General features: G+C 36.4%; 2 protein-coding genes across 2 annotated transcripts in view; both read right to left on the bottom strand.

Moving 5' to 3' along the window:
* LOC120343543 (uncharacterized) overlaps positions 1–27,536 on the bottom strand; it is a 218,506-nt gene that overhangs the window by 149,463 nt on the left and 41,507 nt on the right. The gene's annotated exons all lie outside the window — the stretch shown is intronic.
* Positions 420–27,536, bottom strand: part of LOC120343165 (uncharacterized) — a 176,039-nt gene continuing 148,922 nt past the window's right edge. The window contains exon 6 of the mRNA XM_039412291.2: positions 420–442. The gene's annotated coding sequence lies outside the window, so the exon portion shown is untranslated. The remainder of the gene's footprint in view (positions 443–27,536) is intronic.

Genomic DNA, 27,536 nt, shown 5'->3' with positions numbered 1-27,536 from the left:
TAACCTAGTACACATATTACATTCCGATGTCCGCCATCTTGGTTCGCATACTTCGGGAGCCCCTTTTTCGGCGCTCCCGGAGTGTGTGTACCAATATGGAGGTAACTAATTTCATTCGCATTTACATCAAATTGTGTAAAATGACTGAAACTTATGGAAATAAAATTTGGCCTAACCTGGTACACACGCTACGGGAGTTCCTATTTTTCTCGTGTTTATAAAACATTGTTTGTGTGAAACTCATTATTTGGCAAGTTTATAACTACAATACAATAATCTCAATTAAAATCTGTATAACGTATAGACATTTTGTAAACATATGTTTATTCTTATTTTTAGATGAATTAGGCTAAAGGCATCAGAATGTTGAATAATGAAATTCTAAATTTGGCAACGAGTCGTGAAAATTAATTTTAGCCTAATCAATAAAACTAGAATCACTACCAACTTAATACATATGGGGAATTTCACCAATGCACGCAGTCTACCCGTGATGTAATGCTTACTGATATAGTCACATTACTGGTATATTGGTTTCACTTTGTAACAAAATATTTCCAATTTTCCCAAAAGTTGAAATTCCGGTTTTCTTCTTGGAAAGCTTAGGAATTCGCTGGTAATAACCACGCCTGACAAATATAACCACGCCTATTTTGGTCACAATTTTACAAAGTTGTAAATTCTAAAATTAGAATAACCAACCGAAATTATGAAATTAAATTTCAGCGTCTACTGTTTTAGATAATCCGTTTTATCATTACAACATTGGTGATCTTTTTTATTTTTGTATTGTAGAAGCACAGCAGAATGCTTCATTCATTGAGAGATTTTATTACCATTAAGTAAATTTCCCTGAAAAAAGATCTAGAATGAAAAAAAAATCATCTCCATCGAAAATTAATTATTTTTGCAAGAACGATTTGGAACGAAATTTTATAACATCATATTGGAGTATCAGGGTCATTTTCAGGTAGGATCTGTAGCCAAGGCCTGCGATAAATAAAATAGACCTATCGGGCACAACTACCAATAGACCTTCGAGTGAATTTAAAAAAACGACGATGTAAAACAATTATGAGTTCACTTATCATTTGTCGAACAATGAATGCAAATGAGTAGACTCCAGTATAGTCCAAAGTTTGCGAAAGTATTAAACCTAACCCCAGGCCAGGGATGTGCACCTTTTTTTCGGTGGGCAATATAACCAACTTCAGACATCTAGTTGGGCCACATAACAAATTTTGGTACTCCATGTACACAACGACCACCAAATTGTGTCCCGCGGGCCGCCTGTTGCAGACCTAGACTGTAAACAAGTAGCGATATTGGATTGAACAGATGTTCGTAGAACCCAGCAGTTTTAGAGCAGTGGTCTCAAGATTAATGATCCGTCACCTCATTTTCAGGAGTTGTAACCCCAACCATCTCTTCTGTATGAATCCTTACTTATTTTATGCGCGACGTGGCCTCCCAAGTGGGCTTGCTCAGTTTGAGCAATTCTAAATTATAGGAAAATAGTCTCTCAATCAGTCAATCCCTCAGCTTATCACATCTGTTAGTAAGTTTAGCACTTGCTATTTTCTCACAAAACACGCAATATTTTAACTGACACGTCGATTCAAAATGATAAGCGAATTTGATGTACGAGGATAGAAAACAGAATTCGCAGTAATCCCAAATATTGAGAACCGAATTATATTAATCGATTGGAATACCCCCACTTGTTGTATGATGCCAATGATGAAATGTTATCTTCTTGTTGTCAAATAATGAAGTATTTACACAATGACGTAATATCATTTATTTTCAGGACTAGGAATTGGTAATTTGTTATCTAAGCTGGGACTGCCTGACGATTGCATTAGCATTGATGGAAAATTATCCTCGCAGATTTATTTATTTGTTCACAATCAGAAATGACACTGATATCTATCATCTTGTATAAGTGTGGACCACGCATGAAATGCACTCGAAATTTATTCGACCATATAACGAATGAGTGTTATTTTGTCAGTTAACCATGACCTGATTTGTATCAAATGCGCACATTCTTTAGGTCTTAGGAGTCTTAAATCTTCTCTCCGAGCGATGCTATAGGCCAGACGCCGGCATTTCGGTATATATTACGTATACTGTGAGTAACGCATTATACCTGATTCTGGTACATAATTAAACCTATTTTCTTACACCCTCGGTGTGATACTACACATACATGGGCCAATTATTCTATCCGAACAATGCTGTTAGCAATAAACGATTATTTAGAAGAAAATGCGTTTTTAGAAACACCACAGTATCGTTTTTTTCGGTTCAGGCTTGCCCGAATATTACACCTCACGTGAAATGTATCACAAGTAGGGCTGGGGAGTCAAAAAAAAAAGATTTCAACCGTTAACCGTGTAAAATTAACCGGTTAACCGCAGCATGATGTTTGACTCGCTCAAACTCGCAACGCAATCACTTTCATTAATACAAATCACTGTGCATTGAAAAGAAAATTGACTTCATTACCGTACTTCAATAATATTTGACGTTTGTTTGGTGCTCACCAATGCAGTTAGTAATATTATTTTGAATTATACGTCAGGAGAGACAAATTTGCAATAAACTAATTTTTTTGTGAAGAAATTGTACCTGGGATGTCCAGTTAACGGTCAAAATAAGTAACCGTCAACCGATCATAGTTAGGCCCGGTGCACATATCACTAACCCCACTCCGGCTTCAGAATTACTCCAAGTCAACGGCGATTATAATGAAGAAGTCGACAAGCTTCCGGAAAAAATTACCAATTTAGGCAGAGTCCTGACTGCTAAGCAGGAAATCGCTCTAATTATCACATCTGCCGAAGATTAAGGTCAATCGAGGGCAAATTTTGTTGTTCCGACTCCTATATGACATCATAAAGGGTCTGATTTACGCAACAAACAGATGTGGAAATTTATTCTTCCGGCTCAGAAGTATTATCATAATGAGAAGAGTAGTCTAATGACAAAGATGCGTCTACATAATGGATAAGCCAGTTTATTTTGGCCCATTTTTTTCAATAAAGTGATTGATAGTTACCAGAATTGGAAATGATTATTAATGGTTATAAATAAAGATGCTTGTTACTGCAAAATTTATTGATTAGCAGTTAATTATAGATTCTTTTACCTCCATGTGTGATGCCAAAATTTTTAGTGGGTTGTACCTTCTTGTTGTTGCTCCACGATATCATACGTTAGATTCGTTATTGCTTCACATTTCCCTAAGACAACGTTTAGTATTCGTAAAGACTGAGTTAACATAATATATTCATATATATTTATTGCAAATTACTATATAAATAAAAGGAATATGAGTAACGTTACACGCAACGTACGTACAAAGTATGAAGTTGTTCATTCCTCTCTCATTATACAGTACTTTGTTTATTTAGTCATAATGAAAGCACATCATGTGTTCTTATCTAAAGTTACTTATCTTCTGCTTTCGTACAGTTAAAGTAGTGTATAAATAAGTTTTATAGAAATCTTAAAGAACTATAGAATATTGGTAATACTGCAACAAATGAAAAGCAAAATCCTTCCCCAAAAACGACAAAATTCCGCGTTGGGAGGAATTCTCCCCGGTTGGTTGGGAAACGTTGATATATTTGAATATCAATTATAATGCACTTTACGTTTTGTACATTATTTTTTGGGTACTCCCGTAGTATATATGTGAACCAGGTTAGGGTTAGGCCATAATTTTATTCCGATTTTCGTTATCTTAGTTCTAATACAGGTTCGGTGACTGTCTGTGTTAGCCAAGTATACCCAGTGGTAAGATTGAAATTTTTTGTCAGCCGGTTCCATCATACAAATGTCATATTTTCAGGCGGTTCTGTTACAAAGAGTCATGTAATGCTAACCGGTTCGCTGATCTCATAACATTCCGTGCAACGGTGCTATAGAACCGGTGCGAACCGGCTGAATCCCACCACTGGTTATACCCCCTGTCCATGGGTTTCAGTCCCTTTACACAACTTGATGTAGAGTAGGCGAACAAAATTAGTTACCTCCATATTGGTACACACACATTTTGGAGCGCCCATTATTTTTTGTACGAGAATTTCAAGAATACACAATTATCTCCCATATTTTCGTTTTTCGAAGTCCAAAATGGAATTGTTTTAATTATTTAAATTTGTTATCATTCAAAAATCAGCTAACCAACGCGGAACTGTTCGATCGACTAATTGCCCAATCTCAAAAGATTTTGATCTAATTTTAGACAATAAGTTATACAACATCGCAATTTGTTGCAATATAGATGTATGTTGACTCATATATGTATGTATGTCTACGCATTTTACAACCTCATATTTGACTCATTATAAAGCACACGTACGAACATGCAAATTAGTTCCTCAAATGACTTCTATGTTTTATAACATTTCTACGCGTCATATTAGTACGATAATATAACATCTAGAACTATCAAATTGGAAGCTATCCAAAATCAAAATCTATTACGTCATTGGTCGACTTCCAGGAAACATTAACAATGCTGAACAAGCATAGCCCTGTCAGTCAAATGCGTTCAGTTTTAAATAAGCGAACGAGCTCCTGGCAGGGGCGTAGCCATGGAGACTTGAGAGACCCCCCCCCCCCCCATGTCTTTTTGGAAATGTAAAAAAAAATTATGTATTATACAAAGCAATATTTGGACCCTAAAAATCCACGTTTTCCAGCCGGACCCGCCGATTATTCTACGGCCTAGCGTAGCAATTGGAAATTACAGAACCCCCTCCTTTAAAAATTTTTGGCTACGCCCCCTGTATTCAGGTATCATTGACTGCTTGCAGATCGCCTTGTTCGGGGCGAACGACTGATACGTGTGGCATAAAGAAATGGACCTCCAGAAGTATGCGCACAATCTGAGCATAGTATATGTGTTACCGGCTAGGATTCAGGTTGTGCGACATCTTGGTGCGCATACTTCTGGAGCACCAAAAAATAAGCTCTCCATCAATGAGAGAGATTTTCACATGTCAGAGTTGAATAATTTAATTCAATTACAGCATAGCACTGTCAGCAGTCAAAGGCGCTGAGTTTCAAATTAGCAAGCGAGCATCTTACATATCATCAGATACCAGTGCATATAAGGGCATTGGTTTAGAGAAAAGACTGAATACGCTTGGTATAAAAAAAAAACTAGCCATTCATAACTGATATTTTCTTATATTGGGGTTGAATAATTTAGTCCAATTTGGGTCTTCAGATCGCCAAAAACTATCAATTGCGTTGTGTTTGGAATTACCGAACCAACATTATATTTAAATTCGCTAGATTGATGTTTTCTCGACCCGTGGCATATGAAATAAATTTTCTATATACATCAATGACTTTAATTTATGAGTCTGGCTGGTCCGAATTCACGAAACGAAACGAGAAGTACATTTGTGTTAGTCAGTGTAAATCAAGACTCTAAAATAGAATAATCAGCTTTTTTCTCGCTCCAGTATCTTTGTATTATACGTACACGGATCAACTTGCTCGGATGTTATAGTTATAAAATAGTTATTTCCATTCCTGCTACAGCACCCTTGCATTATATTGTACGCATGCGGATCAACTTGCGCTAAGGCGGTTCAAATGTACGTGGGTTCAAATGTAATGGAACCTTATAAAATAGTTATTTCCATTCCTGCTACAGCACCCTTGCATTATATTGTACGCATGCGGACCAACTTGCGCTAAGACATAACCATAGAGCAAGGATAGTTGTCTTTATTGTTGCTACAGCATCCTTGCATTATATACTCAAACGGATCCACTTGCGCAAATGCACAAAGCAAGGAAATGCATTTAGTCTCGGCTGACTCGAACTGATAGTTAGTTTACCTTTGGATCAATTGTATATTTATACACTACAAAATGGTTCCATTACATTTGAACCCACGTACATTTGAACCCATGACAATTGCACCTGTATGCTATTGCACCTATGGATTTTTTTTGTTTTTCGGATAGTTAAACCCATACTAACCCTAACCCATGGGTTTTAGCACCCGCATATAGATTAAACCCGTGGATATACACATGGGTTCAAATGTACGTGGGTTCAAATGTACGGTCACCCTACAAAATACATTGGGAATATCCACTTGCGCAAAGATATAGAGCAAAGGAAGGTACGGTAGTTTATATCGCGTAACCCCGACTGATAGTCACCTTGGAATCAATTGTATATTTATATACACTACAAAATACATTGTGGATATTCACTTGCTCAAATGCGTAGACTATAGAGCCAAGGTAGTTTTTCTCGCGTAATCCCAACTTGTGAGATTACGCACACAAACTGGTTTACATGTTTCAAAGCTATCATTTTGATTCAAAATATATAACCACATGCCAATTAACAGTATCGATAGCTTATTTCCTTGTGTATCGCAACTTTAAATTTTATTATTTCGTCGTCACCTTTCAACTTGCTGCTTAGCCAATGTTGAGGAAATAAAAAAAAAAGTCGATCGTAAGCGTTCCATTTATAGTTCTTTTTCTAAGAAGATTATCGCAACGTCAGGTCACGTGTACAATGTGCAACAAAAATGTGCTTTGGCCACAAACAGGTTCACAAATTGGTTTTGATTTCCCAGTCATCGCATGCTTTACTGGAACGAGGCATGGTTGACATTTTTCTTGGTATTGAGCCGACACGCAATCTTCTAAGTTAAATCACTTTTCAGAATCGAGAGTGAAAACTCACGAAATCCGCTCGTGACCATTTGGATAAATGACAATCATTCACGTGTGACGTAATAATCATAGCGTTTTAATCACAATGGAATGATATTGCGAAATATCAACCTTTTTATTGCGTCATAATACTGAAAGCGCTTTTTTTTTGCGGCTCTTATGAAAGCCTATTTTTGACCATTCTGTCGCGACAGCTCTCCCAATTTGCGCGCGATAGTGTGTCATTTAGTCTTGAAGGCTATATTTTACGAATTATTGAAGTACACGGCACAAGTAATTTTTCGCGGGTCAATTAAAGTGTTACATTGAAAACCTCCCAATTACGAGGTAACGTTCTTTTTAATGAAGCTCTTGAAATCAGAAAATCAAAGTTTCTTCCTTGTAAATATCTACGAAAAATTAATAGGTCATAATGGATGTAATTGTGACTCACAAATTGAATTATTAAGTCATAATAAACATTTCAGGCGCTACACGGTAAAATATAGCTATGCAAGTCGGTTTCAAGACCGCGCTGTATAATCAAATAACTCAAGAAGTATGTGAACCAAGATGGCGGACACCGGAACGTAGTATGTGTACCAGGTTAGGGTTAGGCCATAATTTTATTCCAATTTTCCTTATTTTATTAGCCGAGTGACTCCCGTAGTATTTGTACCTGAAATTATGGACTAACATACACATACTACGTTCCGGTGTCCGCCATCTTGGTTCCCATACTACAGGAGTACCCAAATAAGTTTCTTATCTGTCCCATAAACCAGGTTCTTCTAAACAACAATATCAAGTTTGCGCTGGTTTTTCAAGAACTAGTTTCAATGAAAATATAATCTTTATGACATTATTTATTTATATCGATATAAAAACTATAAATTCAATGAGAATCGTTCTCTGAAATATTATATATACTGCCCTGACAAATATAATAATTTATGACATAATAATGGGGTATTATGACATCTCAATAAATTATTGTGTGTGAATTATTTATATTATTGCTTTCAACTTATTTTTTTAATACGAGACGAAAAAATAAAAAACTGCAAAATATAATGCTTTGTTAAACTCTCAAATAACTCTAAAATTACGGTAAAAATAACTTTATTTTTTGCATTATTTTTACAGAAGTCAATTTAAGGAGAATAAAAAAAATGAAGTCCTTACATATCATTATTTTAATAATAACAGACGCCCGAGGGTTTAAGTTCTCGCTTCTTACACTTAACAATGACCTCACACTATATCACTGAGAAATCATTATATTATTTTTAAGTCGAAATATAATTTGACGAAGTTATTATTTTGTCGCATTTCCAAATAAAGAAAAATGAAGTAGTAGAAGTTGATAATTTGAAATTAAATTACACCAATTGAACGCGAAAAGTGTTTTGTTTTTATGAAATCTGTTTTTTTTTTCGGAACGTCCTAATATGGCGATTGTGGATAATTGTTGTTTTTAGACGAAATGGACCAGAGTTTTAAGAAAACGATCTTCTTCGTCCAAGATTATGCTAATTCTTGAAATTTATTCTTTAGTTGGTAAAATTAATTATTCAACGCAATAGATTAATTTTTTTGAGAAATTTTTTTTAAATCGTGGTCACGGTGTTTTATAGAAGTGAATGAGTTGCAAGAGTCATATTGTCAACTTTCCCAAAGGCACATCAAAATTTGAACTCAGAATTTCCTAAAATCAAAACAGCACTAATTATACAATCAGTGATGGGCGCAATTGAAATTTCTATGAAGGGCTGGCTCAGTTAGATAAGCCGTAATTTTTCTTTATATTGACGTGTTAATAAACTTTTACATGTTCAATTCGTTATTTAGGATAAAATCCTATTTGCATTTTTATTTATAAATACCGTTTAATAATAACCTGCCCCCCCCCCCCATCTGCGCGGGGGCAGGTTTAGTAGCAAATGTACCATGGGTAATTTAAATAAAAGTTCACACAAACGAGTTTTTTGCATGAGGCAATTATTCTAACGCACAGGCGTTCCTCGGGCATCTAGAATGGTTCATTGCGGTTGTGATTCATCAAAAAGCCTGAAAACTACTGATCTAAAGTAATAACCACCAACAAATTACGCTTTTAAAGTATAACTTAAGCAAAAACTGAGTAATTCACTTATCCACCTACTCTTTCCTACGCTTTACATATATATAGAGTGTCCATAAAGTCTTGAAAAAATTAAAATTGCAAAGGGAATTTATCGATACCATATATTGTTTTGGTCCTCACAGATGTATTGAATGTAGTAAAAATACTTAAACAATTACTGAATGAAAAACAACAAACCTGGTTAAGATATATTGTGAACTGACTTCATAACAAAATTGAAATTGTAAAGGAACTTTATGGACACCCTGTATATACAGGGAGTCCAAAAGGTTTCGCCCGATTATAAAGTCTTTATAATCAAATGTTATTTTTTAATTATAAAAAAAGATTTATAGTCAACCTGTATCTAATTGGACGGTATAGATGTTGGATTGTGTAGTCCCCATTTAGCATACAACAAAATTTATTCAAATTTGCAACTGCTTTGAAATCGGGCGAAACTTTCTGGACACCCCGTATAATAATACTGTAATAATAAATTTACAATCTCCTTTTGCCAGTTTTCTACCATATCCTACACAAAGTCTATCGGAATGCGTCCATACGTCCAACAAAGAGCAAAGTAACTGAATGCTTTCGCAATTGCACGGAACACAAATGTAAAGTCTGTCGCCTGATATATCAAACATGACAGACAGGACCGCAGAGTTGGGGCTATTTCAACTGCTGTTATAAATTTAGTAAATTTGAACAAAATTTCACGCCAAAAAGACGATAAAAATCATATTTTTTTGTGTTACTTAGACAATTGATACTACAATTTATAATATATGGTGTTAACTGTATAAAAATATTCTGAGTTGTGGTGTTTTGTTAATAAATACTTCAAAATTCAGTTTTAATTTACGCTTTTTTCATAAACTTTGTTTTGAGACGTGTCACGAAAATACGTGTTAGGTTGCGCTATATTGAGGACGTCACAGATTACCACGGACTTTTTATATAAATCAGTTCAACGAAATCTGTCATAGTTTGATGAAGATAGATTTACTTGCTGGAACTTTGAATATTCTGATCATAAGACGCTCACGAACGTGCTCGAAATTGGAAGAGCATGAAATAAATTTTTCTGTATTGATCTTTCCTTTTGTTCTGTGCAGTCAATCATTTATTTGTCATCACAAAAAACAAATGCACAAAGATTGGTATGAGAAATAAATAAGCTATTAGCGTTGATTGTGTGGCAGGAGTCGCGAGGATTGGGTCAGCGACACCTATATGGTTGTTACTTGTTTAATGTGAAAATTAGTTACATTCGCTACAAACATTGACTATGCAATAGTCATGATCGTGAACATATTTTGACTATAACTCAAATATGCATAATAAATTTTGAATGACTTGTAACTTGAAGTATATTTTAATTTATGTTAGCACTGGAATTAATGTTCTTGTGGGACATTCAAATGGAAATTGGGGCCATATTTATTTCTGTTTCTATAGCGTGCTGTTTATGGCAGCATTCAAATAGAGATTGGGGCCATATATCAATCTATACTCTATTGTCTATATGGCGACCCGATATCCTCCTCTTATACGCAGAAGGCCAGTCAAATGACTTTTGGATCTATACATCCAATCCTATCTTCAATCTACTATCTATAAGGCTCTACTCTATCAGTTACTCCTCTACAGAGCAGGCTATTTAAATAACGAGTGTGATCATATTATATCCATCTGGATTCTTAACCGCTGTCTACGCAGCAACCCAATGGTCTTTCACGGCAGTGATTCCCAACATTTTTTTTCAAAGGACCCATGTTACCTTGCATGTACTTGTAATCCCAAAATAAGTATGGTGAAACACACGGGCCACACTAGTAGGCTTGCACGTAATTTACGGATTTACGGAATTACGTAATTATTTGGAGTTACGGAAGGAAAGTTACGAATTACGTAAAGTCGTAATTATTGCATTGAAACGAGCTTTCTTCAAAGCAGTCAATTTCGTCGATTGCGAAAAATGAAAGCTCAACAAGTAGAAAAAGTTAGAGTTCCGGTATTCGCAGCCGTTTTTCTCTCTCTTGTTACGTAGGTGAACGCATGACGCGTTGCCATTTACTAACCTATTATCAACTTGTCTGGCGTGGCCAATGTAAATTATTACCGTAGTTAATGGGGGAAGAACTGAGTAGGGCCGTTTGACGCCAACACACCTGGTTTCAATTTCTCTCGCATCTTATCTAGCATGACCATGGCCAATGTACATAATAACCGTAGATAAGGGGAAGAATTGTGTTAAGACCGATGGACGCTAACACGCCCGGTTTCAACTTCTTCGGGTGAAATGACTAATGAACGCAGGAGATTAATCTATCAAACATGGTCTATCAAACATTTGTATCCATTTTACTTTTATTTATTATTTACTTGTTCCAGTTTTCCGTTACTTATGGTATATATGTTCCGTTTCTATTTTATTCTATTTTATAGTCACGCGTTTGAATAGTGGGAATTCCCCACCAAGTGTGGATTAGCAATGCTTAACCATTCTTTATTGTTAATATCAACACTTGATATATGAACATGGAATATCATATTGTTTTTGGCTGTTTCATTTCAGACTTGGGGTATAAACAGGAAAATATCCATAACCTTTCAACACGACGATCTTGTGAAAGTTAACGAAGAGCTTTCGCGACGAATTGGAACCAAATAAGCGAAAAGAGCGATTGATCACTCGCGCCAATACCTCGCCGTGATAATTAATGTCACGCTTATCAAATAGCAATATGACGACAAAAGAGAGATTGCGTAATGAACCAAAACGACGGATTCCTCGCGGACCGTTGAAATTTTAACTGCTATCGTATATATTTAAATATGAGCCTGTGTGTTTATTCTGTGCGAGATCCATTTTCTATTACAAAATCTTGATGTTCTGTTTACGGTTTTATCGTTATATATCAGTCCGGACTTGGCCTTGCTCATGATGTTTTTCACAATTCCTCTCAATATTTCGGCCATATATGATTAACTGTCTTACCAAATGCGGCAACTTATTTTGATTTATCGTCGACTTGAATACCACCGGCACTCGACCAAACTTTTGTCAATCTTGGCCGATAGGATCGCCGACTTGAGTTAGCAAATAAATGTTGTGAGTGTAAAATAAATGTCACAAAATGCATTGTTTTGCGATATAACTATGTAATTCCGGAGAAGGCATGTCATATAAGTTCGGTATTTAAATTATACGCAAATAAATAATATTTGATCTAAATTTATCGCAAATAATGTTATAAACATTCAGTCCGCGAAATGATTGAATGTAAAATGAAGCATGGTAATCGGAATATCGTCAATAAGTCGACATCAATGATTATTATTATAAAAATGCTAACAAGGCAGTAATGTCGGATAATGCAGAAAACGCTGCAAAAACAAGTCTTCGTCGCGAGGAAATCGCAAGTATAATCAAATGAGAGAATACGCTCGTCGTTGGTTAATAAATTTGAAACCCGTAATTTTTATTCAGTACTAAGGTGGTTTTAAAAAACTATCGTTTCCATAAATATCCGTATACCAGTGTCGGTAATGATAAAATAAAATTGATCGCATAAAAATGGGACGGTTAATTTGCGAAGGTGATAAAGAAAAACCAAAGCTAACACAAAAGATAAAAATCAGAATAAAATTAATTTGAATTCACTCCTTGATAGTTGTCTTTAAAATCTGCCGCCGGCGTGTAGTACTGCCAAGAATAGGAAAACCCAACTTCAATGTCCCATTCGGAAAAAAGTGGATTCAATGGGTTGTTACGATAGGTTTAAATGCGTGGAAAAATATCGCAATTACGGGGTCATTACGTAATTGATTTTGCCGTAATTACGGAATTGATTTTTGTCAATTACGTGCAAGCCTACACACTAGAACTATAAAAAATAACAATAAATACCTGAATACGATTCTATTAATAAATAACGAAAAATGATTGATTTGACAAAGACAAAAGCGAGTTCTATTAACAGCAACAAAAATTAGAAAAACAATTTACGTATAGGTTCAATTCGTGCTAAATTAATATAAATGAGGTTTATGTTTAATTTGGTAGTTTCGTTTTGAGACGGATTTGATTTCACTGTTTATAATTAAACGTAACACATTAGATCGGATGTCTGCAACCTTTACTACAGTAGAGCCATATAGGAATAAATGAGTGAAACCGCGAGCTGCACCTTTATTTAACATAATAGGCTTTCTAGTAGATGCAGATACAAAAATTTTGATTATTGATCTTGTGACATGCGTTGTTTGCACAATCTACTGTAAAGGCATTGTAACGTCATAGTCATAGATAATAAATTAGACTCGGGTATAGGCTTCGCAACGCAAAAGAATGGGATTAAATTAAAACTCGTTTCGCGAGCCGAACATCATTCAAAATTGTCATTTCTTCGCGGGCCGCACAGTGTTTTCTTGAGGGAGGCATTTAGCCCGCGGACCGCAGTTTGCACACTCCTGCACTAGATAATGCTTTTTGTGTCGTTGAAAAAGATTGTTCGGGGTCTCCTGATCTGCTCTCCTGTACAGAGTTTGAACCACGTGAATCTTCTTATTAGACTCGGAGTGTGACCATGGATTGGTGTTGCTTAGGTGACAGCATATTTGAACCCACATACATTTGAACCCATACATTTGCACCCGTATATCCGCGAGTTCAATTTATATGCGGTTGCTAAAATCTATGGGTTAGGGTTAGTATGGGTTCAAATATCTTTAGGTGCAAATTTCCATAGGTGCAATGTGTGCAATTGACGCGGGTTCAAATGTACGTGGGTTCAAATGTACTGGAACCATTGTTTATGTTGGTGTTTTTCTTCTCATAGTTATGAAAAAATCGCCTATTTTTTATTACAGGACCGATTGCTTTGAAATTTTCAGCATTTATATATTGTTTCCAATTTCTGTGGGTTCTATGGGATTCGTCTGTGTGGCATGACGTCATCAAAAATTGCGCACTTTGTTCATCCAATCTCGATCGAAATGAATGACTAGTAAATATTCTCAATGCTAAAGGAGAACAGAACAAATATTGAAAAACAACACTACTTCACGATCAATAGCGCTTATTGTTGCACGCATATTCGTTTTGATATTGTGCTGAAAACAAACCTATTTTCGATGCGCTTGTTGTTTTGTCTAATGTAAAAATATGTATTTCATTTGGAAGCCGGGTGCGCTATTTTCACTGCAGGGATGGGCAATTTAGAATACCAAATCCGGATTCGAATTACAAGCAAACGTGATTCATCGGTTATCCATTCGATGACTTGCATTCTTTAATTTGGCCCGCGAGCGACAAAAGGTTGCCGACCCCTGCCCTACACTGACTGAGCCTCTGGCATGCCAGAATGGTAAAAACAGGGCTCTGGAGTTATGGGGAATTTATAATGGACTCCCGACTGAATATGTCTTAAGTTCGACTGCGATTTACGACGCTGAGTTTTGAACCCGTTTACGAATTTCCTCATTAAAAAAAAAATCAAAATTAATTGCAAAATTCTTTTCTAATTTTTGTAGAAAGTCTTGACATCGCTTATCACCCCCAAAAGTCTGAAAATCCGACTCCGGCGAATTCAGAATTTCGACTCATGCTAAGCGTCTTTGCAAGAGACAGCGCATCATGAAAGAAATCTTTTAGTAACGTTTTTTATGTAATTTATTGTGCAATCTTAATCAATTGTTTTTTTGTATATTGCTGAAAACATAGCTTAATTTCGATGTGATTTTTAGTTTATATAATAAGAAAGCATGCAATTAGGTTGAAATTGTGGCAAGCTATTTTCAGTGTCGAACGAAACTGCTGACACACTGTTAAATATTTCCAGCCTACATTTTTTTTAAAACAAACCCATTTTCGATGTTTCTGTAGATTTGTTTAATGTAAAAATTCGTGATTGAGGTAGAAGCAAGGCGCGCTATTTTCGCTACAGAGCGAAACTACCAACTCAGTGTTAAATATACATTCAAAAATATCCCAAATAAAAATAAAACGGAAGAAACTTTCATTTCTTCGTTGTTATATATTATTTTTCAAACTGATATTTATTTATATAGATGATGACTTCATCTGTTTTTCGATCTAGGAAAGTTGAATTAAATACAGGAAATTTTTACCAATATCTTGTTTAATCTTTGGTGCGCATTTAAACAAAAAAAAAATGATATCAAAAAATAATTTGTTTCTCAGCATATTTGGGTCAAAGTTGAGTATAATCTCCACTCGTTAAAGATATAGGACATCATTGAAGGGCCATATCAGGAATTTGAAAATGGAAATTCTCCGCAATAACTATGTATTTATGTAGTGCAAGATCCGGAACAGTCTCTTCAAAAAACATCACGAGCTTCAATCAGGATTGGGCAATTATTTTTCTGAGTGGGTCAGTTACAGATAATTGACTTGGTTACTGGGCCGAAGGCTCAAAATTCAATATGAAAAACTATGAATAAAAAACAGTTTATTTACAACAGCTAGGCTATCCTTTATATAATAATAAGAAGCACAAAGCAACAATCGGGGTCATTGTGACGTCATTTTCATCAATATTTCAACGGGATATTTCAATATTTCAACGCCGGATCCGGCCCGCGTGCTGTAAATTGTCCACCCCTGTTATAGGTAGAGAGAATGCTTTGCGGTTGAAGCTAACACGAGCAAACTACGGCCCGCTGGACAAATCCGGCCCATCGGGCAATTCAATTTGGCCCACCTGATGTCGCCACAACCAAACTAAAACCAAATTTTGATATTTTATTCAAAAAATTTCTCAAGGAATTTGTTAATATTGCTGTTAAATTTAGTTTTGAGACTTATTGAGACGAGACTTATTGTTTTCCACTTTTTCTTTTGTAACACTGTAAATATTGTCCTTAAAATGTAACTTGTTACGTTACACTTACATGGCCCGCCAGTCTAGAAGGGCAAATGTTTTGGCCGCTGGTTCAAAAACCTTTCCCATCCCTTGGTTAAAGCGTTAGGCGAAATTGTGTTGGCATCTCGGGCTACACGTCATGGTTTCAAATCTCATGCTCACCACTTCACCCAGGGTAACCAATGCCCAATCGGAAAGATTCCGGTTATATAAAAACAAAACTCCTTGCACATCGTTGGATTCCAGTTGATTCTTATAGGATAGGGTTTACATTTATCCCGTGGATAGGTAAGTCGATAATACGGCTCAATCAAATGGCAAACCACGGCCTCTCGTCCGGTCAATGTCGGGTATGGGGTTAGTTAGCCAGTTGTTTATTTTCGGAGCATGGACTTGATGGTGAAAGAAGCCGTAACCGACCAGCGGTTACGTGAACTACCCTACGTCGTCGAGGAGTCCTGCAATCCTCTCGCAAATAATTAACCCCGCATGGGATTGGAACTTGCGAACCCACGCAGGACAATCAGAGGTGCAGTGGCGAGCATATTCCTATATCAGCTAACACGATTCGCCACGCATCTGAGACATCATCGTTCATTATCTCGCAAATAAATAAGAATTTGGAATAAAATAAAACGATTTCTATTCCTGACCTATGTCGATTAGGAGAAATTCATTGATGGTCACACTTTATGGAGAGCATAAGAAGAGTAAAGTCGCATTCGGCTTTCTCAAATGGAAATATCGAACCTCAGAGAAAAGCACATTACATAAAGCATATATATAGATAAAACTCTAAATGGATTACCGGCATTTTCTAAAAAACACTATGGATCGTTATGCCTGCATAATTTATGAGGTCTATCACCACAAGGGCAAAGGTGGATTTCTATCCTAAATGCATAACATTGCGTAATTTTGTTCCTTAACCCATCAGCATGCTTTGTCTATCGCAATGTTTACGATGGTTTAACCTGGTCCATTCACCACTCCTTGAGCATTCACTCATGACTAGGGCTGGGCATTTTCGAATACCTTGTGATTTCAGAATCGAATCGAATAATTTTTTCGAATCGAATCGAATCTCGAATACTTGGAAATATATAATTGTAAGCGACTTTTTTAAAGTAATTGGTCTTCTTAACAAATGAGTTACTGAAGAAATAGTATACATAACATAATATGTAACATATATATACATACATAGTATACAGATAGATTACTGAGCGTTCACACCTAATAACAAACACGTTTTATCAATAACTCATTACAGAAAATAGTCATGTTAGAATCGGGTTGAAAATATATGGCTTCAATTAAAAAAAAATTTGAGAATTCACCTCGACCATTGGCGGAAAGAAAAAAACAAGATGGCGGCGATTCGAAATTAAGTTCTGAACCTATTCGAATAATTCACTATTCGATTCGATTCGAAATGCCCAGCCCTACTCATGACCACTCTGACTTAGGTGAATGAGTAATGCTTGGATGTTAGTGACAGTTGTCATTATTTTTTGATTGAAAGACGTTTTCTTTGCTTATAATTCAAATCACCGTGTTTTCCCGTGAATAAGACAGTGTCTTATTTCAATTTTATTTCGAAAAATAACCCTAGGGCTCCTTTTTTGGAATCTCTTTTATTTTCATTTATCAAAAACAAAATTACAAAGCAGAGAATTACGAGATTCGCAAATATAAAAATTATAAAAACCGATATCCATTATAAACAACACGTTTTTAAAGTAACTGCTAAACGAGTAGGAAAGATTTCTTGCTCGACGGCTTGATCGACGGTTAAAAACAATTTTGCTCTATCGACTAGGTCTTATTTTAAGGGGAGGGCATATATTAAAATAATATTTGAAATTCAGGCTAGGTCTTATTTTTGGGGAAACACGGTAGAACAGACTCGGGATCGTCAGTCGTAGTGCGGTGGTTATTGGTTTCGTATTGTGGTCAGGTTTTCTTGATTTTGAATCTCAGTGTCGACATCTCGAAGTCTTTTTCGCCCGACTAACAATCACTGATTATTGGTACTCCCCGCTTTGTCTATCGTTCTGATGGTGATGGATCTCCGCTACGACTGCAATCCAAACATGCCAAAGTCGACTCTACATCCCAATATCTACGATGACAGTCTGGTCGGGAGAGAAGGGCTATCACTTTTCTTTTTGGACAAGAAGTGGACCTATGGATCGATTTTTTTGTTGTCCTTGTTGTTATGAAAAATCGCTTTTTTCATCCACTAATGGACCAATTGCTTTGAAATTTTCAGGGGTCAAAGGTTATATTTTTCGCTAAAAGACTAGTACTTTCATTTATTCCTAATTTCCACGTGTCATACGGGACCCGATATTTCAAATTTAGCTGTTTTTATTTTATGTATCTAGGACACTCATCCGTATGACATTATGTGCAATTGTATCAACATTGTTTGTAACAATGCTGACATTGCGGTGGTCTTATTAACCATTTGACATATTTGAGTTCGCATATGTATTTGACATTTCCATTGTTATTTAAAAATAAAGAGGGGGGGGGGGGGGTCTTTATATCGCTAGTATCACCCTCCGGTTGTATTCAATTTATTTTGTTCATTTGACATCCAGGAATTCTAAAAATATAGTTAATTAGAGTTGATAATAATCAAAGGCGAATAAAGAACTCAAAACGCAAACCAAAATAGATTTTATGTGTAATTTTACCTCCCCACTTGGACGCTCTCACAAGGAAATATTTGTTATTTGTTTGTTTGACTTGAAATATTGAAAACCTCTGCAGCTAATCCGCACTTAATTAGAAAGGTGATCTCTTAATGAGTTTCCCCCGCTTGGATTTGTATAATTTACGATAGGATATTTCAGTACGCTTATTTTATTAGCACAAATTTTGGTGCTCCAGTGTACCAATATGGGGGTAACTAATTTTGTTCGTCTACTTCACATTAAGTTGTGTGAAGGGACTGAAACCTATGGGCAGGGGGTATATACACTTGGCTAATACACACAGTCCCTGAACTCATAATAGAACTAAAATAAGGAAAAACGGAATAAGATTATGGCCTAACCCAAACCTGGTACACTTACTACGGGAGTACCAAAATTTTTCCCGCATGTATACTCGAACGCCTAACCAGCCAATTATCAGGGTCAACATAATAATTCATGTATCCTCATATTGTGCCCTATGCTTTATTTCAGATCCATGGTTTCCGTAGGAAGGGATGATTCTGCGCGACAAAATTTTTAGACTCATAAGTGGCGTAGCCTGGTTTATGAAAACGCTCGTCAATGTCATATTATCATTTGAAATTTGAGTTCGCATATTTGACATTTCTCTGGTTATTTAAAAATAAATAGGGGAGGGGATCCTAATTTCACTAATATATATCATCCGTCTAGGTTATTTAATTTATTTTTTTCATTTTAATTCAGGTATTCCAAAATAAGATTCCAATAGCTAATTAGGGTTGATAACAATCAAAGGCGGATGAAGAATTCAATACGAGATCTAAAATAGATTTTATGTATAAAAATAACTCCAGACTTAGGCGCTCCCGCAAGGAAATATCGTGTATTTTTTGTTTTGGACTTGAAATAATGAGAATGTAGCTAATGATTTCCGAACATACTCCCACCTAGTTAGAAAGGTAATAAATCTTTTATCCATAAGGATGTGCATAATTTGCGGAAGGATATAACAGTCCGCTTATCTTATTAGCACAAATTTGTCCCAGATACTGACGCCTTATCAGTCAATTCCCAGGGTTAACATAATAATCAATGTATTCTGGCTAGAGATAAGATCGGGCCCAAAAATTCCAGCCCGGCCCGACCCAGGCCCGTGGGAATTAAACCCGACCCGAGCCCGGCTAATTGACTGGATTTTCAGGCCTGAGTCCGATTTAAACCCGAAATTTCATATTTTATTTAGGTGTTCATTGAATTGCCATCGCAAGAGTTTAGTACAGTATGTGTCGTGTTGATGAGGCAACTTCTGTTTTTTGCAGACCACGGTCTCTCGCGGCCAAAACACGGTCGAAACGCCTCATTTAAAAAAATTTCAGCGACAGAGAAGCCCGACCCGAACGTAATGATTCAAATTTCAGGCCCGAATCTCGGGTCGGGCCGGGCTTGAGATCCTAGCTCTAATGCTGACTCATATTGCGCCCTATGCTTCAATTCAGATCCATAGTTTGAATCCCGTAAGGATAATTTTGTGCGATAAAATTGCTGGACTCATAAGTCATAAGTGGCTAGGTTGGTTTATGAAAACGCTTGTTGCGACTTTTTACGTAATTCGTGTCCACGAGTCCAAGACGATTGGCGGTTTTTTAATTATTTCCACACCAGAATTGCTCTGGTAACTGGACCAGAGGTCGCGATTTGCTGTACGATTAGACTGTCATGCGACATAACTGAAATGAAAAAATTTACGAAAACCCCCTGATAAGTTTCAGTGACTACTTTCGGTTGATATTTAAAAGTATATTCATGTTAACTAGATCAGCCCGTTTACTAAATATCGAATAAAGTGTTACAAAAGACCAACTCGACCGAATAACACCAATTCTTGATCGGCGGGAGATTGAGCTGCACACGTAACGTCTTGTTTACCGGCAATTGACGACCTTGTTGCTTTCAACTAGTTTCTTGTCTATGACGTCATACGCAGCAGACGACACCGGTCGTGTTGAACAAACAAGTCGACCAAATCGGCAATTTGTTTGTGAAAATAAATCGCGGGTCGGGAAGGTACTCGGCAGTAAATTTACGTGTGGTAGTTTCGGTCCTATTTGTTTCAAAAATAGTCTTTTATGCAAACCGAACAACATTCTACCGACCAACGTTCAAATAGTGCGACAACATTCGCGAGTAGTATCGATAATAGATTCTGTTGGAGCGTACAGATATGGCCCAATTTCTTTTTTAAATGATGACGTTCCAACAGTAATAAAATTGGCTCGCAATTTGTCCTAATTATATATCTATCACAGGGATTCCCAAACTTTCTTTTCATCGCTATCCTTCGGAAAATTTAAATTCGCTCGTGCCCAAAATATTCTCATATATTTGACTGCTCAACTCGCTCTGATGCACAACGTATTTTTCTATAGTTAGGCAACCTATTACATACCCTCTGAACTTGCTGAAAACTTTAAATTGATTATTGTAGTTTAGTATGAAAATCTGTGAGATTAGAAATAATCAAAAGCGCAGACCTGACATGGATTGGATGAACCCTCGAGGTTACCTGCACTCCGGTTTGGGAACTGCTATCATGTACTTCAGTATACTATGCATACTTGCTCAGAGCAAGGTAACACGTACTCGCTCAGAAGTAAAGAAGACTCATCTCCGAGCAAACCCAAGTAGATAAGTATATAAATTATGATTGTGCATTTCTTAAAACAATATACCAAATAGCGATCAGAGACCGCCGACTTATCGATCTAGAGGCGTGTATCGTTCGCTTTGACTCAATCGTGACACCGCGTGTCCCATCACTAATTAATTAATAACTCGCTAATCATACGACATAATTCATCCAATATCAATAGACTCCTGGTCCGAGATATGATGAGTGCACATGCAAAATTTCAACAGATTCAACCTCGCTTTCGTGAGATATCGCGTGTATCTAACAGACAAATATACCTATCAACATACTTATCGATCAGTAATGATAATGAAGTTGCTTTGATTGTATTTTTCTGATCGGCGCAAGCAGCAGTAGCGTGTCACAGTGGGGATACATGTTCTTAAAGTACAAGTATTTTGTTGCAAAAGTAATAACGAGGATATCGGTCGGAGACCGAAGACTTATGGATCAAAACTGCGTTTTCGATTTATGACTTTATAGTGAAACCGCGTGTTCCATCACTAATTAATTCATAACTCGCTAATTATACAACGTAATTCATCCAAATCAATAGGCTTCTGGTCCGAGATATGATGAATGCACATGCAAAATTTGGAGCAGATTCAACCTCGCCTTCGTGAGATATCGCGCATACAGACAAATACCTATCAACATACTTACCAATCTTAAGATAGATAAGTAATGACTAAGAAGACACATTCCGTACCAGTGTGTAGCAACCGATGTTCAAATGTGATGAGGAAAGGCGAGCTCTGCGTTTGGAGTAGATATTTTCCACATTAAAACTTGCTCTTTGTCTCCCTCCTGCGTATGCATACAAATCTATATATAAGATTCATTTATTCGTGGAAAAAGACAACTGTTGAACAATGATTTTCAGAAAAGAATTCATTTCAGAATACTACAGAAAACTTATTTCATAACCAATAAGAAATGATAACTGAACGACTATTTTATCATCTATCACTTTCGTCTTCACAAGAATGAATATGAAAATCATAATTTCCTCCGTATTATTTGTGATAAAAATCAAACTCGCCATTGCTATTTACTTCCAGAAACTGATAAGATAAGATGATAAGTGCTAATTCAATTGCGGTAGATTGTCTTTTTCTTAACCACAATATTTACTTACTCAATGGAGCTTCACTTTACGATGTGTTGTACAGTGCAAGTCATAGCCATTTCAGCGACATTTGAAAAACGTATTGTGGAGGCCAATTCTAAATTAAGATAATGATATTATTAACTGAATTTGATCTCCGTAATAAAAAATGAAATTATATTCACGCACTTAGCAAAGTCGTGCCTTGAAGCAGTATATGAACAAAAATCCTGCTTTATACATAAATTACCCTCAATAATGAGAATTGTCAAGTGGTTCAATATATCATCGTCAATTCTTGACCTCAAAGATTCATTAGTTTCAGACGCGGAAAGTTTTTTCACCAGATTTCATATTGAAAATATTATGAGTATGAATGATTTGTAAAAGCAGTGATCTCCTAGAATCAGCGCGGGGCACACTGCGGCCACACAGATCGCAGGACGACCTGGTCATATATATACCAGATATGAAATGAACCATATGACTCGAAACCAGAATACATTTCTTACTTATTGTTTTAATTAAATCGGGAATTGCAGTTTCTTATACGATCGCTAGTTTAATGTAGGGTCGTGTTTGACTCGTTGATTTCAATCCAACGTTGACCTGTGCTTTTATTGGACACGTCAGTGGACATAACGATCGTTTCAACATTATGTTGTGGTTGTTGTTCTCATTCTTATCCTTGTTCTTTGACACATTATGAAATAGTCGCTTTTCGTTTTGATTACTGGTCCAATTGCTTTAAAATTTTCAGTGAGTAAAGACTATATTTTTCGCTCAAAGGCTATTACTTTTTGTTTTGCTATGAAGCCATCTAACTTTGCCACTATGTGGCGCTACGTGTCCATATATTTGAGCATCTCTCTTGTTCATTACTTGTATTTGTATTGTGCGGTAGGAGGCTCTATCCTATTAACGGTCGCTGTAAAGTTACCACTCAGTAATTTGCCGCAACTGATAGATAGTTCATTTCGAAAACTTCATAACAAACATAAATCAAAAATGGAGAATTCTGGAGGGCAAGCAAAACCTATAAAAAAGTTTAAAACATGAGGAGTATCTCATGTGCCTACCCACCAGCACGCACACAAAAACACAAGCCCAATTAAATGCGGCTTGGGCCAAACTTAACAAACAAAATACACGATAGTATTAAACTTTCGGGCTGTTGTACTTTTAACAATTACGTTGATAATGACCAATACCTACAATATCATGCAAAGATAATGTGGGGAGTGGAATGTAATAAATTTTGCGACGATAGTTATACTCATGAAAGCTTCAAAAAAAAAATCAAGCCATGAAAAAGTACACTGATTGCTAGATTGGGCATTGCGGAAAAGGTGAAGGGTGGTTTAATATACAAACAAACGCAAAACCATGGCGGAAAATTCGGTTTGCGGACACTCATAAAAGCAATTATCAGGCAAAACACTAATCACACGTGAGTAGGTCTGTAGCCTAATTGATACATTGACGTGGCCAACATTGTTAAAACAGTACCGGTATACACACAGAGAGAACAAACCAAAAATATGCCATTAAATGAATGTTTAAAAATGTTGCGCATTGATATGGTCATAATTTTCACTACAAACTATTCACACATATATAGTTGAATACCCATTTAGAATTCAAGCGGAACTTCTAGGAATATCAGTATCTGTAGAAAGTCCGCAATTCAATTTTTCTTTGTCACAAAATAAAATATCTGAATCAATCCCTGATGTATTCATCTTTCGATTCTGTTATGATGTCAGTATGTTACCTTTATGCTGCCATGTAATTTCATATTTCGGTCTTTACTTGTTGATATTCCTTCAGTGCTGGTTCATTGTTGTCAATCTACTCCTTTTGTGCCGTTCAAAAATGCGACTGCCAAACGCGAACTTTAAAACCAATCTTTAATCCATATACTTCTTCAATTCCGGTTGATGGGCCTTGATATTACGAGATACAAATCCAACAGTAAATACCGAAACACACAGCGCGTAGCATTCTCAGTCCAACCAAATGCTTGATCATTTATTCATTTACTTCCATATATATATATGTTTACATTGTGTTTTCCGATTTAAAAAATTAAATTAATTTTTTCCCTATTTGAATTTGTACCCGACCCTCAGTTATAATATCGGGGAAATACCCGGAATATCCAATGAGCATAATAAATATAAGTTTATTTCGACTCCATAATCAGCTATAGACGATGAAATTCTAATCAAGTGTGACACTACAGGCTAGGTGAAGTTATATTGAACGATAATAGAGAGTGGCCCTCAGATACCAGCAAAATAATTGATAAAAACAAAATAGATAAAATTGGAATTGGGGGGGGGGGGGGGGACAAAACCTCAAGTAGCCTAAGGTTTAAAGCGTACAGATTTTAGGCGGAAAGATATTGATGAAAGAAGTAGTGCGTGTTCGCTCACCATAAGTTTAATTTGACTTACAGGGTGTTTAACCATATTATATTTATGACCTCCCGATCGAATGAATAATTGTTGTGCTTCCGTAATTAGCGCGTCTCGGAGATAAATAAATAAATAGATCAGTGGTTCCCAAACTTTTTTGACCATCGCCCCCCTAAAGTAGTTTATACAACTTCATCGCCCCCCTGCACTACAAAAAAATATAAAGTCAGAAACGAATTTATTACAGACCAAATAAGAAGACAAATCATAGTTTATAGTGTTTTTAATGAGATAGATGAGCTTGGTGTTCTTCAGCGAGGTTTTTATTATATCTAAAATTACCCCATTTACTGATGGAAAGGTGATTTTATTGTTCTAATAGCAATAGTAGCACGGCTGAAAACCTCTTTTTCACCATATAATAGGTCGGAAATGAAAGAATCCAAGGTCCTACCTCCTCAAAAACCGCCGTGTACTCTTGCCTTATAGCATTTCACTTCCTAAATTCACCCCATTTCACATTAAAATAATAAGAACAAAAATAATTTCCCCAAACTTATAATAATGATTTTCGTACATTTCATTCATTCGTACAGCCTGATGACCTGCACCAAAATACTTCGAAAAAATCCATCCCCGATTCCTCATCCTATCGCGGCCTCCAGTCCATAATTACCCAGCCATTTTTTTTGGATTCATGGACTCGGATGTGGAAGAAGCCGTGACTGACTATCGGCTACGGCCCAGGGGTCGGTAAATTTTATGTCGCTCGCAGGACAAAATTCAGGATTGCTAGTCTTTTGCGGGTAGCATATATTTTTTGAGAGTTAAAAACGGAACACACGCGAAAACTGCGACAATCGTGAACTCAACTCAGTCGTCTTATTAAAAAAATATTACAATAACATTTAATGTGACACTGTCTTGTTGCTGCATCGCGCTGGATAGCTTTACGACGCCAAGAATGAAAAAATTTCTAAATGGGCATCACCAAACCCACTTCTTTGCTTGTTCTTTGTAATGTGCATTTTCGAAAATAATGGTTTGCACAAATATGTACTTCCAAACATCGAAGTGAATATTTTCGCACGATTTGTGAAATTTTGATAAATATATATTTTCTTTAAGAAGATACATTCTTACAAAAATCAAGCAGTGATGAATCTCCCGAATATGAATATGAATTTTATTTCCTTATTACTTTGCAATATATTCGAATATTTACTGCGCTATTGAACCCCTGCACTCAGCATCAACTTTTCTGCGTGTTTCCATTTGTCTAATTATAATTAAATTGTAGGCTCGTAAATTGTTAGGATATAGTATAATTTACTCTAAACGTGTCTCACGATAAATTCTGTTACGTAAAAAAATGTAATTTACTCCTCGAGCGTGGATTATAAATAAAAAATTTTCATCGTCAAACCCGCCGTTTGGATATTTCCCCGGGCATAGACTTCCCTGTTTACTTCGTGACGTTGGCCAATCAGCAAGCTGCAAAAAACGTAACAATGCCCCCTTTCGCAGACGCCCAGACACTCTCACTCGGACAGATTTTCAGGGGTGGTCGTGAGCACTACCTCATTTTCGCGTTTTTGAATTATATTCGTTAGTATTTAGTTGTTTTTCGGGAATTTGAATATAAATCAAATAAGTCAATGATTACTTTGTCTTTCTATGAGTTTCAGTTTAAATACAGCAATCAAAAATTAGTGTAGAAATAGCTATGATAGACTAGGCTAAAATTCTTTATCGGTACTTTTAAAAAACAGATTGTTAAATGGTGTGTATTAGAATGATAGTTTGAATCAAATACCCCATTTTACAGGCCACAGCTCGCGAAACCACTCTTAAAATAAGCACCGAAAATTTTAAAATGGTAAAGTATGGAAAGAATTTTCCGCGGTCAAAGGTCGGGGAAAGGTCCATTCAGTGAATGGTCCCGGGCCAGATTATTTTACTTCGGCAGTATTTTGCCGACCACTGGGATACGCAAACTACCTTACCTTACTGCAAAGACGAGATCAGAAATTCTTTCGCGTGTGAATATCGCCCACATGTTTCAAGCCTGCGAATGCACACAGAGTACAGAATTAAGTGCGCCGAACATAAAACAGCTTTCGCGAAATCGCCCCCCTATCGCCCCCTTAGACTTTTTCGCCCCCCTCTTTATCGTTTTCGCCCACTGGGGGGCGATATCGCCCACTTTGGGAATCACTGAAATAGATTATAATTATGAAACCCTTGTGCACTCGTGTGTCATATCACGTGACGAGTCGAAAATTCCTGCACTTGACTCGACTTGCCAGCTCGTGGTTCCTGTTCGCTGTTCAGCTGTTGCGATTTGTTCACATCTTGCAGTTTCAATTGGCTTGCAGTAATGTTTTGTTATGAAACAATAATTTTATTTTTACGGCTATGTTACATAGTACAACAGTACAGTCAGACAGCAACAGTCTAGATTTCATGGCTCGTAGACGCTGAGACGTGAGAGTTGAGTTGAGCGCAGCTTGCGCGAAGGGACAGAAGAAACAGATAATGATAGCCTACGGTACTTAAAAGAATGCGTTTTGTTATTTCAGCATATGCCTGTATGTGCAAAAAGCAGATTTCTTCTCTACCTTAAAAATTGAAAAGATTATCCGGAAGGTGAAGCTAACCTATGTCAGTATGTCATTTGCTGCTTACTAGTTCTGTAGTCAGCCATTTTTTACCATTTTTTTGCTTTAAGCAAAGTTACCAAGTCTGTAATCCTGTAGAAACCATAAAATAAAATTATGTTAACTAGCAAGTCAGGATGTTTTTAAATTTTGGTTTAAATAAAATAAGAATTCCTCATACATCTTTTAATACAGTAATAGCAACATTTCATGTCCACCTATTCGCTATTCCAGTATTCC

Source organism: Styela clava, chromosome 3 (assembly GCF_964204865.1).
Source record: "Styela clava chromosome 3, kaStyClav1.hap1.2, whole genome shotgun sequence".
Lineage (NCBI taxonomy): Eukaryota > Metazoa > Chordata > Ascidiacea > Stolidobranchia > Styelidae > Styela > Styela clava.
This window is presented reverse-complemented; position numbering and strand designations above follow the sequence as displayed.